Source organism: Heliangelus exortis, chromosome 9 (genome assembly GCF_036169615.1).
Source record: "Heliangelus exortis chromosome 9, bHelExo1.hap1, whole genome shotgun sequence".
Lineage (NCBI taxonomy): Eukaryota > Metazoa > Chordata > Aves > Apodiformes > Trochilidae > Heliangelus > Heliangelus exortis.
In genome coordinates this window covers 21,016,362-21,032,314 of record NC_092430.1, presented here as the reverse complement: position 1 = coordinate 21,032,314, position 15,953 = coordinate 21,016,362, and positions in this window count along the sequence as shown.

The following is a 15,953-nucleotide window of genomic DNA, read 5'->3' as shown; positions in this document are numbered from 1 at the left end:
ACAAGAAAACTTGCTTCCTAGCTAGGTATATCTGAGTAGTTCAAGTTGAGATAATGCTATCCTGAAATTAAAATGGCAATTCAGTTTCATAATTTTTAGTGACTCACACTACATTACCTCTAAGTAGGATGAGCAGAAAATTCTCTGATATTATAGATAATTATAATGTTATTATAGCATTCCTGATAGCAAATGCTAAAGTTAAGATTAAGATGCAACGCAGCATTTTAAGCAACTCATACTTTCTCAAAATATACTTTTTGCTAAAATTTTCCATGATCCACTTGGCTTCAAAGTCAGCTTTTTTCTGAGAAATCTTTCTATGGAATTAGTTCTGCCATTTTTGAACTGAGCCGAGGAGCCTCCATATGTTCTATTTTAAATTCTGGACTTGCATAATTTCAAAAAATGACTAAAGATAGAAGCCTCAGACCTGGCAGGTTTTATAATTCTCATTAGAGGAAGAAAATAATCTTGGTTTCAAGAAAATTAATTAAATGCTTAAAAATAATGCCATCCAAAACAATTTCCTGCACATGCATGAGGACAGTCTGAAGATGTTTTTCCAAGCCAAAATTGTTTTAACTACTGTTATATTAGGAGGCATGGTCTTAACTGTTTAAAGCCTTTACACTTGAGGAAAGCCCTGTTTGTTTAGCCCCATTTATTAATAAGGATTCATTAAAATAATACAAAGCACCAGAAAAATCTAATTATAAAAAGACCAAACAATCAATCCAATAGAGCATGAACTGAACAGCCATCTGTTGAACAGTCCCACTTGCAAAGATTTCAACATCCATCTTAGTTGTGGAAAACAGAGGAACTAACAACACAAAAGCCAAGGAAAGCTCTCAGTAAATAATAATGAGTAAGACAAGCAAAATTAATGGGTATTACAGTTGATCCTCGTGCCCAGGAAGAGTGTAGATTGCTTTTTTTTGCAAACACAACAGCAGATGGATGCTGCAGAGAACGAGGGTACCGGTCCAGACTGGGAAAATTTTGCAGGTAATGGAGAGAGGGATGTGATGGCATGCAGCACACAGGGCTGCTCTCATCAGTGTCAGACCTGCCCCAGCTCCAGTGCCAAGCCTGGGCTCTGTGCCTCTAGATGACTGTTCTGCAGCTCATTTTAAGGTGGAAGCACTTCCCTAATAACCCACCCAGGAAAGGGCTTTTTTGTGTTCGAAAGGAGAATCTTAATTGCATTCCCATTTTGCTGACATTTGGTGTTGTTCAAAGCATTTCTGTAAGATTTTCACAAGTATCAGATGACTTCAAACCTACAAGGAGCAGCAAACACTGCTGCCTCCCAGGCAGTTCCTGAAACCCCCACGCAGCAGTTGCTGCTCACTACAGCCAACTCCCACCCTGAGTTTGGGACTTGGGGTCTCTTACACAGAGCCTAAGACCCAAGCAAGACAGGTGCATGAAAAGCTATGTAGAGCCAATTAACAGAGAATGCTAAAAGGGAGGTGCTAGGGGCCTCCACTTTTCTTCAAGATTGGGCCAGCTGGGATGGTGAACTGGCACCTCTCCTCCTGAGGATCAGAAGCTCAGCTCTGCTGTTGCAGGTAGGCACCTTCTCTGTGGTTTTGAAAGAAGCGAACATATATTTCTTTATTTCTTTTAAAATCTAACAAAGGGAAGCAGTTGTAGGGTTATTCCCATTTGTGTAATCTTCTGGAGGTGGAGTGGCTGAAAAATGAAAGATTTCAGTTGTTTGCATGTGTCCTGAGTGGTTCAAAATTGTACCTTCGAGCATGTTTTTTGACTATGAGGAAAAATAAGGAGAGTCTGTTCTTTTTGGTGAGATTCACAAGCTTTGTGGCAGGGAATGAAAACTCACAGAGAGAGCCCCCAGGAGAGTCAGGAAGCTGAAGAGGAGTCATTGTATCCCCTGCTCCCTTTTTAGCTAATCCTGATGTAATGCAAAGTGTTTTCAATGGTCTTGAGTGGTTTTACAAACAGTAAGGCACAGAAGTACAAAATGAGGAGAAAGAGGGCTTGGGGCTCTAATGAGAGGATTTTGCTGACTTTTCTGCACTGTTTCTTGACCTCAATGCGACATTTGTCTTTTTTTTTTTTTTTTTTCTATCATTAATATGCATGTTCTTGGCAGCTGGTTATACAAAGAGATGGCTTTTATCCATGTGATGTAGAAGAAAATATTTCTTTGCACTTATAGCTAAGGGAGCAAGGCAGGGAACCTTGTCCTCTTCCCATAGTCATGTGGGCATCCTGAGGAAGATGTGAGCTGGAGGCACAGAAAGAATGTGTGCCATTACTCCTCATCTTCTTGTGGGTCTTCTGGTATTACTGGACTGAATTCCAGTTTGGCATTTATATCCCCCTCAAATGTTGTGGTAACATTTACTCTGAAAAAGACCAAAGTCAGGTAATGGACCAGTTCAATCTTGCTTAAGCCTATTTAAAGACACAGACCTTTCCAGCTTGAGGAGTGTAATATTTTTGCTTCATTTTGACTATAAGGAAGTTTTTTCTCAACTAAGAGGGTGGAAGGGTGCCAAGAGGAGCCCTGTTATTTGGCAGGCAGGAGGTAACCTTACAGTAAACAGCTGTCAACTTCACAGTCTAGCTGAATTTTAATAGCTCAAAGACTAAAGAGAGTTATGATTTTTCTTGAACCCTTGGGGTCTGGGCTGAATTACTCAGGGCTACATTTAAGCTGTCACGTTAGGGTCATGTGGCTTGTCTATATAAATTCCTCAAAGGTTCCATTAAAATGTCAGTTCTTAACTTATCTAGAACTATAAACCACTTCAGCACAGTTTAAATCTCTGATCTAGTATCAAACAATCAAAAGAGAATAAAAGGAACATTTTGTGGTTGGAGGCAGTCACTTTTAGCCATGTGCAGGTGTGTGCTGTTGCTCCCCATCATTCCCATCATTTTTGGTTACTTTTGTTCTGTGTGAAATGGAGAGTCAGGTCTAGCCTGGATAAAACAACATTCTTGTTTACAAAACAACATTCTTGTTTACTAGGGAGCTTAGAGAATTTGGCTTTACAATTTAGGTTCAGTTTCCAAATACCAAGGCCTTTTTTTTTTTTTTCCTTCAGTGTCCATAAAAGTATAAAAGGGATATAATTACCTAATGAGGTCCCTCCATTTTTAGAGAGAGACTTATTCTGATTATTAGCAGTCTCAGAATATGGTTAGGGATTGGAAATCAGAAAGGACCATAAAAACTTTTAAATTAGGCCAGTGGCAAGTACCCTGTGAATCACAATATGGAAAAAAAAAAAAGAAAAAATGAAAATTCCCACGATTTGGAGAGGATTGTGCTGAAGCAGTGATTTATGGCCATTTCTTATGCCTAATGAAAGAACATTTAAATCTGCACTAAGGCAAGTACCTTCAGGTTACTGCTGTGGACTAGGCACACATACTTGCCTATCTGTCAGTGACAGCAGACAATTAAAGCAGTAATTTAATTGGGGATTCTGGAGCAAAGAGTGCTGGGATGAATATTGATACCTTAATGAAGGATCAAGCTGTGGTAATGTGCAGGATGATGAGCCAGGGTTTTGATTCGAGGGAAGTTAAATAGAGATGCAAAGCCACTAGTCAGTGGAAAACTCTAAATTACAGGTGCCTGGCTACGTGCAGAGTCAGAATCAGGCATGTTTGTCTGCACCTGGTATGCCTCCTGAATATACACCTGCATGATATTGACATTTTTCTTGGCAGTTTGGGTAAGCTCGTGTATTTTCTAACTGTGGCTGTATACCAAGCACTGTCTATTACAGAAGGTGAGGGCAAATATTCTTTGTTATGCTTATGTTTTAAGCTGTGATATTTATATTATTCTGTTACTCCTACTCCATAGGAGTCAGAAATCCTGCAGCACTGCTCAAAGAATTACACTGCAGTGCTGATGAGTGTATCTTCAAAATGGACATTGTTTGGAAGATAAACTTGTGCCCTGCAGAGAAGATAAAGTGTAGATTTATTGAAGCAAACAACAACAAAGAGCTCTAAATTGGATTTTGAATTCTTTTTATTTTAGGGTCTATAAGATCAGGCTTCTTGCCCTTTGTATTGCAAGTCAAGCAGGAACAAGAGCTGAAAGTTTTCCTGATCAGCCATCTTTCCTGTCACCTGTAATCAAGCATATACTAAATTCCAGAGTGATGTGGAAAGAAATCCCATATTTCTTCACTAAAAACAAAGTAGAGAAATAACCTTGCTCCTAATGCCTTATCAGAAAGAGTTTTATTTTGATACAAATGCAAGTTCATTTTCTTGATACCTCACCGAAGACTCAGAGGCACTTTCACTGCATTCAAGTTGATTTCCAAAGACTTGGGCCTCTTCACTTAGGACTGGATTTATTGCCCCTGTTGAAATGCAGGTAAAACAGGCTTTATGCTGAAGAAAAAAGTGAATTGGGAGGATTGGGTAGAGGTGCCTGGGGAAGAAATACACAGGAATATCTCCTCCAGGTCTGCTCCTCAATCCCTTAGCTGAAAGCAGAAGCTGTTGTGGTTGTTTTCCCATATATTCAAGTATGGCACTGCTGCTTTCAAGGAGTTGCTTGTGCTTCATGTGTCCTTGTTCCTTTCCCAGCTGGATCTGAGTTTCCCTGTTGTGCTACCCCGTGTGGAGCTGGGATGAGCCTCAGTGTTGGGTGGTGTTTGTTGTGTTAAAGTGGATACAATAAATTGGAATTGATGCACAACACTGAACTGTCAAGGGGTAGTAGGAAGTTCAAATATCGAGAGCTAAGCTTACTTATTGCCATGGCAATCACTATTAAAAATATTTTTAGCTGATACTAAAGGTATAAAACAGAAGGGAAAGCAAAAGGCATTTGAAATGTGAAGTACAAAGGCCTTAATTTTAAAATACATTCTATATCTCTTCAGTGAGGGAACATTTTATAAGGGAACCCTGGCTCTGATTATCTCAGATGATTAAACTTGAGATTATTAAACTTGGTATTAAGTATCTTCTCTGGGACAAAAAAAGGTGAGTGCAGGTAGGGTGCTGCTGGTGTTGTTTATAGTCTGGTCTCCTTTTTATGGAACAAGTGGTCATGGCCTAAGCATCATGCAATACCTCTTCCTGGAATAAATCTCTGCCCCTTGCTGTCTCCTCCTGTCTCTAATGCACAGAAGGTAGCAATAGACATTTTAACTCACTGCAGTACTCCGGACTTTAAATAATAGTTCTTTATAGGGACATCTAACAATATTTGTCAATAATTTGCTACTAGGCATTGCACTTTCACAAAGTTGATGATTAATTTCAATATGTAAAAATATTCTTGGTTACAATGTCTGTGAAAGATACTGTACAAGAGGCATGACAAAGGAGAACTCTTTTTTTAGCATTATCATAAAGAAAAGTGAAGATAATTACTTTTCCAAATGTATGAACTTTTCACTAAAGCGCAAGGAACCTCTTATGCTCTGTTGCTTTTGGTAGAATGTGATCTTCATGCATCCAGAAGCACCTCCCTTGGTTTCCTATGACAGTAACACAATTCAAGAATTTGCATTGCAGTGACTATTTTTTCCAGATGTTGCAGTGTGAAGTTTGAGAAATAAATGGTTTGAGTTTGCATTACTCAGTCTCTGCCCCAAATTTGGAATGTGTAGCATTTCTATGTTGTCTGGCATGACCATGGAATTTTTGTTTGCCAGCATAAACTGCAAAGCAGGCACTGATGAGAGCTGCAGATCAACAGGGATGTTTGCACCATTGCAATTCTCTGTTCTGGTGTGGAGACAGACAGAACAGTGGCAGGTGCAGCATCTGCCAAACTGAATTGTTTGTAGGGTGGCAGCCAGGAATAATCTTCAACAACAAAAAAAAGTGTTGAAACAACAAAAAAGTGTTGAAATCTCAACTAAAAGTGTTGAAATAAAAAAATAAAAAAGCAGCATTCAAAAGAAGAGGAAAAAATACTTTATTACCATTCAAACAATAAGCTACAGTGCTGAGTTTTTTGCTTATAGCATGAACAATTGTGATTTTGTGTTATTTTGTGTTTAGGGACAACCTGGAGAATCTAATGTTCCGAGACAGAAAATCAAACATATTCAGGGCTTTTGCACTCTACTTCTAGGGGAAATGACAGTGCCTATTGTTGCTGTCTGTGTTGTGAAGGAGTAAGTCTGTTGATAAGGAGGCATCAGTCTCTGCCAAAAAAAAACATTAGAGCTCTTCCTTATACAGAAGTAGCAGAAATGTCCAGCTGGTTCTGCTTAGACCATTTCTCTTTGAATTCTGGTCTGGGATACCTGGAAAAACTACAGGTGGAGTCAGAATATCCTGGCTGAGAAACACAATTTTACTTGCTACTTCCATTAATCAAAACATGTTTAGACTAAACGGCTTGACCATGACTCAAGTGTGTGGGGGAGTTTCTTAGAATCACGTAAGATTAGTATGTGGTTCCTTCATTTCAGCTAGTGCCATGTTCATGCTGGATTACACAGCAACAATATAATGCTTTTCATTTATAAAAAAGTCTCTGACTGTCATAATTTAGTGTTTAGAAAGAGGGGGGGGGGGAAAAAGCTCCAAAGGATATCTCACCCACGCAGAATTTGCTCATTAGCTTTTGGGTTTTGCATCATGAAGTGAGAAGCCACAAAACCTCAACATGAGCCATTTTGTGGTAAATGTAGAACTGCAGCATTTCCTCTTTTAAAGACCTGAAACCAAGTTGGAACCATTTTTTGGTAATAAGACTGGAAAGGCAAAAGTTATCTTGGCTGAATGGTTCTCCTCTGTGCTGGATTTATAAAGTCTCCCTGGAAGGTGGTGATTTTGGACAAAAGAATGAATTGAGTTAATAATCCCAGCAGTGAGATAAAATGGTAGTTTACAATTATAACCAGTGTGAAATCTCTATTGTTTCTAAAAAAACTAAGGTATTGACTGAGGTTGGGCTACTATAAATCTTCCTGCAAGAAATCTGTACGTATGCAAGCTTGGAAATGAAATCTACTCTGTTGTGATTGAGACAGAAAAAGACCTAACTCTCAGGACTTCACTGGTCTGTAAAATAACAAAAACATTTGGCAGGAAGGAGAAACATAATGTCATTTGATACTCATTTTTAAAAAGGGTATTGAAGACATAGTTCCATTTAATTGAGACATTAATCCTAGAAAATTGGCTGTGACACAGAACCTGAAACCTACATCATATTATTCTCCTTGTTTTCTGATACCACCAATTTAAAGTATGCCACAGAAAATAAATCCACCTTCTTGTCCAAAATATGAACAATTTCCAGGGAAAACACTAAGCTGAAGAGAAATAAGGAAGGTAAAAATAAAAAACAACAAACCAGCAGCAACCAAAAGAGCTAAATAAAATGACTACCTCAAACTAATAAACTGGGAACCTGAGTACTGTGTTTGACAATAATATAGGAACTATAATTTGGCTCTCAGACCTCTCAAGAAGCAGTAAAAACTGTTATGTCTTTTGTTGATGAGAAGCTGGGCATGTTGACCTCCTCATTCTCTGATCTTTCATCTCTGGATATTCAGAGCACATGGCACTTCCACTGAAATCTCTTGTTCTGGTTGCTGAAGTGTTCTATAGCTATTTTCTTGGGCAACTGAAGCACTGCAGAAACCAAAGCATAGATCTCAGCCATAAAGGGTCTCAGGGAAACATTCAGCTAATAAAATGTACACTGAAAATCCTGAATGCAGCAGTGAAAAGTGGCCAGACTTTCTTCTGTCATTACTCCACAGACTATCTGTAAGTGGGAATTATGGACTGCCTGTTCAATGGTTACTTCATTAACTAGTGGGGTACCCCACCAGACCATGCTGCTGGACTAGCAGGTGACATTTGATGGCTGCATGCATAAAAAAAGAGTTTTTATGTAGATTTGTAATTGCAGTGTACTCTTGCATGCAGGAATACTTTTGCATGCACAGGCTTTTCTCCTAAAAATACATCCAAAGGACAGAAACACTGCCAAGCCAGTCATTGCAATACCTGGATTTTAGGGCTGAGAGTCAGAGATTTAGGTACTCCAGGCAGAGTTATAGATTGCAAACTTCGAGGATGCTGCTGCTTAGCATTGCTGTGGAATTGCACCCTGGGGGTGATGTGGCTGGCAGGAGTGTCAGCTGTGGAAGGAAACTTTGTGGTGGTGCTGGAAACAAAACTGGCTCTTTCGTTGCATGATAATGAATTAGATAATTTGGCTTGGCACGTGGTTTACCTCTGATCACCCAGTTGCTCATGATCTTGGCCAAAGTCTCAGCTCTTCTCTTTGTCTCCTGTGACTTTGATTCTTCTTCACCATTTCTCATAGCAAGGAATGGGTTTCTTTCCTGGCCACTTAATGCAAGGTACTAAAAAGTATTCAGGCACCTAAAATTGCAGGAAGATTAAATGTGTTTACAAGTCTGGCATCTAGATTTTTAAACTGTTTAAAACTGGAAAAAATTGCTTAATTTTGGTAAAATTTGCTGTCTGCCTTTCAGGAGAAGAAAGAAAAAGTGCATTTACTTAATTTGCATGCTGTGAACTACCCCAAGTTTTCAGGATCACAACTTTAGCCGATAGACATGAGGGAAATTTTCTGCATGTTCCAAAGAAGCCATGTCAATTTTTATCAACAGGAGATTTGATCTTTAATTTTTTTCATAATGGAATATCTGATCTGAATCTAAAGGACTGTAAATGACATCCTAAGGTGGGGGCAGGCTGTCCAAAGCCATTGGAATCCTCCTTTCCTGTCTATATCCTTAGGCAGAAGTATTTCACTAAACATTTCTCTAAATCTGCATGGAAAAATTGAGCAGCACATAGAATCTATAGTGGGAAGACAGTTGTGTATTTTCATGCAGAATTGATGACTAGTTAGGGGAGGCAGAATTACCAACTCTAGAGAACACAGATGTTAACTGGCATAATGCCCTCTTGATGCAAATAAATACATTAGATGCTATAAAAGATTTTAAAACAGGAGAGCTCGTCTTGGCAGGAGATATATTTGCTGGATTTGTGCTATTCATTTTGTTTTATAGAATTGCTGTGGAATTGGAATAGAGTATTTGAGGAGCTTCTAAATGCACTAGTGGAATGAGACTTTAAATTCATTTTATTTCTGATGTTTTTAAAGGCAAAGAAAAGTGCTTAATCTGTGCATAGCACTTCACCTCCCTTAGTGCCCAAAGGGCCTGAGCTACATCTCTGGTACACTAAGCAGTGACATTCTCACCAAGTGATGAAAGGCTGGACAAGTCCTCATACGTGAGGAATTGTATGTGTCTGGAGCACTACAGATGGGAACTTCCCATTCAGAAGTTGATATTTGCATTCTTCCTTCCTCCATCATAAATATTCCTTATGATCCAAGTCTCACAGTTATCCCCACCAACTTTTCTCCTCCTGCTACTCTCCTCAAACCCTTCTTTTTACTGTGGTTACATGAATTTCATCCAAGTTAAACCTGACACAATGTAATGTGACTGGTCTCCTCCCCTTCTCCTCCTACAGATCTTCTCCTGTTGCTGTCACAAAAATACTGAACATTTTGTGGGTCCATCTTTACCTCCTTTTATAATCAGAAGGACACAGGCATCTATTTAGGGCAATGGATTTTAAGGTCAAAACCCTGTTGATGTGGCCTGGGAAGTGTTGCCAGTGTGGTTTAAGGGAAAGCTGTACTCAGCTCTTTGCACCAGCTTTTTGTTCCCCAGTTCTTCTTATTAAGGCAGCGGAAGGGACCCACACCTCAGCCCCTCACTTCAGTACCAGGACACGAGCACAATTCCAAGCAGAGAGGACTTGAAGCGTGATGGAGGAGGTGGACACTGCTCTGATTTTTACAGCATTTCGTATCTTTAAGTCTTGCCATTACTTTGTGACTTTCATTAGTAAGAATGTAGAGTGAAGAGTAGGAGGAAAACGTGAGCCTTAGGTTCTTGCCTCTCTCCTAGGTGGCTGTCACATGCCCCAGCAGCTGCTTTTGTATCTTGCAGTCATTGTTTTCCCCATACGTGTCCCTTTTAACTTTCTGATCTCATTTTTCAAGTGTTTTGAAGCGTTTTACCACCCCCCTTCGTCCCTCCTGTTTTCCCTGATGCCAAGATGCTGTAGTTTTATGAAGCCATTGTCTCCTTAACCTCCTCTCTGTCTCCTCTACACCCTTCTGCCAGCTCCCTTCACCAGTGTCTGCATTTCTGCGTCACATCAATCTCACAACCTGACAGATGCAGCCTCTAAAATAACCTGTGCATGAGGCACACAACCTGAAAATAAACATTTATTTCAGTGGTAGGTGCGTCATACCTGCAAATAACCTCGTTTATCTAGACACGTTTATTTTAATGCTTATTGTATAAATACCACTATCTTCAAATACTCTACAATACCATCTGCCACTTGCTCTTGTATTATGCATAATTTAATGTAGCCCTATGTTACTCCAGTTTTTTTTTATGTTGCTAAGTTCATACCTAGCTACATATTTTGACAAGGATACAAGTGTGTTATAAAGATTACAGAAAATACAGCACTGAGGTTTGAAGCTTTTGGGCTAGAGGATGTTAATTCAGATAAGGTATCTGACAGTAGCACTCGTACAATGTGGATTGGTGCAGTATTTTTTCTGTACTTGTTTTGAATTTTATCAATAACTTTAATACCCAAAGGTAAAATGACAGAATTGAATGATAAGGAATAAAAGTGTAGCCCCCTCACTCAGTGATTTGAGTTTTCAGTTGTCCTCAGGCTAGAGAAAACTCAATTCATGCATTTAAGTGAATCAACTTGTAACTTGCTGGACTGCTGGAGTGTTTCTGTGGACCATTACCATTGATGGGATACTGAAATGGCTGTACTTGATCAGTGTTACTGTCTTGGTTCTTGAAAAAGCCAATACACACATCAAGGAGATGGAACAAGTCCTGCTGTAAGCTGCCATGCTACCAGCACTAGTTTCTCCTCATTCCATGGGCTAATTCAATTCATGGAGTTTGAGGTAACTTTTACCTTTGTTTCACATTCCAGGGGGTATTTCTGGGGTATTTCTGTTAGTTCAGTTGTTTATAGCATGATTTTTACGTATAAATGCTTTGAAAACATCAAAATTTGCAACAGCTGAAACTTGGTGCATTCAGTAGCATAAGTCTGGTCCCTATCTGTGAGTTGTTTTGCTGCTTGTGTTCCCTCTGGGATGTCATCTCTCTTCCCTAAGTTTCCAAAGACAATTGTTAGAGGCTGGGAAGGTTGTGTCAGGCAGGCCCTGAGGACTAAAAATAAGAAAAATGAAATCCATTCCTGCTGACCTGAACACCCACCTGGCTCTGTGCAACACAGGGGATTGGGCTTTTCAGCAATATTTATGCAAAGCCACCCTCCATCAATTCTAAACCAATCTGGGCTGGATGGCTGGTACTTTTTCATATTTAGGATCAAACAGTTCTCATTAACCCCACTTTGTGATCACAAATCCTTTTTTGGTCTGAGTGATTTTAGAGGAATTTGAGAACATGGGTTCTAATAATAATGAAAAAGAAAAAAAGAAGCACAAAATGTTTCAGAGTTAAAGCAGTGGGGGAAAACTACTCCTGTTGTAGACACAGGAAAGACTGGGTACAAAAAAAATCCCCTGTTCTGTGGAACTAGGGAACAGGGATACAGTGTTCCCACCCTCACTGACTTTGGTAAGGTTTACACTTGCAAGAATATTTAGTACCTATCAGTTGAAAAGAAACACTTTAGAAAATACAGTGCCAGGTAGGCAGTGGGTAGGCTTATTTCAGAACCCTGATCTTATTAAAGAAAGGTTTGATATATTGAGCAGAGCATGAAAACTCTGCCTATTCAGGTGCTTGATTGCAAATTACAGTTGGTTCTGGTGTTGTTGTCCCTAAATGTCTATTTTTTGCTGTGGTCCAGGGCCCTGTGTTGCTCTTCTCACTCCACCTCAGATCTATGGTTGGTTTCATGTCAAGAAAGGAGAGGTACTAAAAATATGTAAAATTAAATTATGGCATATGTAATATCACTGGGAAGCAGTGTTTCAGCCCAGCTATTTAAAAGGGGTATTTCTCAAGGAACCTGGTTTACCCTTAAGATATGGAACAGTAATAACTGTATTTAAGTGGGACAATATTAGTAAAAATATACACAGAGCAAAATAGCCTAATGCTGGCTACAAGAGATCCTGAACTCATCTGACCCCCTTGGTGTTTAGTTGTGGGGTTTGGACATGGTGTGCAGTTTTTCAAACAAAGAAATAAACCACCCTGCTTTTAGAAGCATAGTTAAAAGTTCTCATCTTTTAAGACTCTAAATTATTCTGTACACTGTTAATGAAAACTGAACAGAGCACTGTATCTATAATGAAGTATCAGAAATTATTCATAGAAGTAAAATGAACAGCAAACTAAGATTCCAGATTGGTTTATTCCCTCAATTTTCTTTCTGAATTTTGCACTCAAAATAAAATTGAGGTGAACCCCAAAAGGAAAAATTAAAAAAATCATAAGTACAAGGATTATTGATGAACAGTGATGTCTTTCTTGGGTCTATAATGTCCATTCCTGTTACATTTGCTATCAAGTTCTTGCATCGCCTCTTCTTGACCATTGCACTTCCCATAGTACAGAAAAAAGGGAAAATTAGAACAACATTTCCAGTTTGTTTTTGGATGATGTGTCCTGATAAGCCCCCTCTCATTTGGAAGTGAGTGTAATTTAAGGTGAAGGCAGTTGAATTTATGTTCTCATTTTAGGTTAGATAACTGTGGTGCAGGAGCTTGGCTATGGCATTCAGCACCACGTTCCTCCTGCCCTTTCTGGTGACAGAGGGGAGGGTGTGAGTGATGTGTGTTGCAGGGGTCACACCAACAAGTTTTGCAGACTGAAAAGCAGGCTGTTTCTGAATTTGGCCAATAATAATGAATATTTACAAATTTCAAAACCTGGAATTTAGTCTGGTTTTGGTAATCATCTTAATTGGAGGTTGCTGCCTTCTTTCTACAGAGGAAATAATCTCATTTTACTTAAAATAGAAAGAAATTTGTTCTGCTGTTTTTGATAGGCTGCTTGACTACTCTATAACCCTTGTGGGAAAATATTTCACTTAAGTTCTATTTTTACCTCCTGTTTGTTTATTTTTAATTACTACTTCAGTACTCTGGGATTTACCATCGATCTTCATCTGCCTACACAATCATACTTAGCTTGCTGAAGGGTTTGTTTATTTTTTAAGTTATATGTGCTCTTTTAACACTTTCTATATGTGTGTCTAATTATTTGTAACAGGAGAAATTCTCCTTTACTTGGAGGAAAGGCGGATTAATATTGTTGGTGTTAAGAGGGTGAGATGTCTGAACACTATTGCTGTGTTGGGGTGATGGTGTTTGTAACAGCATCTCAGGGGGATACATGCCATGGGGTGAGGTGCTTCTGTCCCAAGGTTACCTAGGGAACACTGTAACATAAAATGCAGGAGGTTAATGTCTTTGAAAGTGCTTTAAATGCACCATAGTTCCTTGCAAAGAAAATCCCACCACCTTGAGAAATATCTGTTCTCTCTTCACTGAGAGACAGCTTCTCATAGTACTGGAGGCTCTGTTCTCTCTGTGTAGGTTTTGCATTATCATTTAAATATGAATTCCACTATTTTGTTTTAAGTTGATGAAGTCTTATCTCCAATCAGTGTAATTCAACTGACATAACCTAAAATTGTGTCCTAAAATTCATCTTTCTCCATCTTGGAAGAAATTGCTTTTTCCGTATAAGCAAATGGGGCAAACATTTTCTGCCCTAATTAAAACAATAGTGGCAGCAAAACTGCCAACTTCTCTTCAGCTCTGAATGTGTTTGGGGGTCTCTTAAAGATTTCTGAAGTGTGAACTGTAGATCCTTCTCTTTGAACCACACCATGAGGCTCCTGTGCCACGATGGATCTCCCTGATGGCCAATGCCATTCTCCTTGAGTTCATGTTTGCCCTTTATTTACCAGAAGAAAATTTGTCTATGACTGTCACCTTTTGGACATTATATAGTAATAAATAGTAACTTTTGGTTTGCTATTAGTCCAAAAGCTGCTTTGATTCTCTTGCATTTACTTGCTTTCCAAAATGATGGGCTGAAGCATTTCTAAGGAAAGGTCTGAAGCAGGCTGATCATTGAATTATTCTGTGACTCTCAAGAGAGAACTGTAATTATAAACAGTAGAGAAAATCTATAGACAGGAGATAATTTCCCATTAAATGCAGAGGGGTAGTTGTTAGCTTATATAAATTGGTGACTTTATTAACTTCAGTGGAATCTGCTTACAGATTTAGCCCTACCAGTTTCTGAAGCAAGGTCTGTAGAAGCCAATTTTATTTCAATAGCTTTAATGTTTATTCCATTGACTAATTATTACTGTTCCTTCTGTGATAATGGACCAAAAGGCTCTTGTAAGAACCTTCTGCTGAAATCACTCAGTAAAGAGAATCATGAGCAGTGACAGATCTTGTAGTTTATCACTGAGGACCAAGGAATTTTCGTGTTTGAAAGGTATTTGGATGTACTGGAAAACTCAAGTCACTGTTAGGCTACCCCTGAACTTGGTTCTCCTGCCTCACTGTATTTATGTATTGCCACAGAGTTACAGTCTCACTGGAGGCTACAAAAGGTCAGCATGCTGTGCAATTAATCTAAATTACATGCACATTTCAGAACATGCCACATTGCATCATTTTGTCCATCATACAACAATTACTGTAGTTCAGGTAGAGTTCACTTTAAAAGTTTCCATTGGCCTGAAGTAAAGAGCCTTTATTTTTGCAAGAGAAGTGGCTTAAACCCCTGTATTTTCTCTAGAATGTTAAGTCTGAAACAATTACAGCTGATCCTCTGAATCCATTTTCCCTCATACTCTGAAGTTCTCAGATTTTCTTATGTTCCCCTGACTCAGGAGAAATATTCTTTAGGAGAAGCACGTACAGTTCCCCTAACTCTATCAATTTTGAATTGCTGGACCTGGTGGCTGGCTTGCTTCTGCAGGGTTTGTAGGGAAATTTTTCAGGAAAAATCAACAGCTGATCATACAGTTTACCCAGATTTTCATCCTAACTGAGAAAAAAAAAGTTAACAGTTTAAGAGTCTATCTTAATCTCCTTCTCCAAGATATTATTTGGGGTAAGGTGCTTTCAGCCCCATGTATTATGTTGGACTGAGCAGTGCTGGTAGCAGGACAGCTTCAAACTGTTGTAACCTGCACTGAGCTTCAATCCCACAGCAGCCTTTCTGAATTACAATGCTTAATTGAATTTTCCATCTTTTCTACTCAGAAAGTAGAATTATATTACTATATATTACTATAATATATTACTATATATATTACTATATAATATATATAGTATATATACAATACATATATTTATATATATGTTCTCTTCTGCTCTAGGAGAATTTCCCTTCCATTTCAATTGGAACCATTTTACAGGTGGAAAAAATGAAGATGGAGAACCTGGTGCTAGAAGGTGACAGCTACATTCGTGCTAGAGCTGGCTTTGCATTTGCAAAGACCCCATAAAGCAGATTTCACACTGGCCCTTGATAGATAACACCTCACATAGAGGGCACTTGGATGGAGCTATGGAGTGACTGGTTCAGGGCATGCAGCACAGATGTTGAGATTCAGCAGCCTGTGGTACCAGGGTTCTTGGATTCCCATTTGTTGTGAGATGTTCAGAGGACAGGGTCTGAGTTGTTCTTTTTCAAGCCCCATGCTGTGTTAATGGCAGTGAACAGCTGAACTCCTGTGCTGCTGTTGTAATTCCTTCCTGAGCAGTACTTCCCCATTGCTTTACCACTATTCTGTACGTATCAACCTCTAATAGATGTCCTTCTTTCCATCAGATCACATCCTTAAACTAAAATGCACAGAAAAGGTTTGTTTTCCCCTCTGTGGGAGACAGAGTGTCCTTCCTTCTC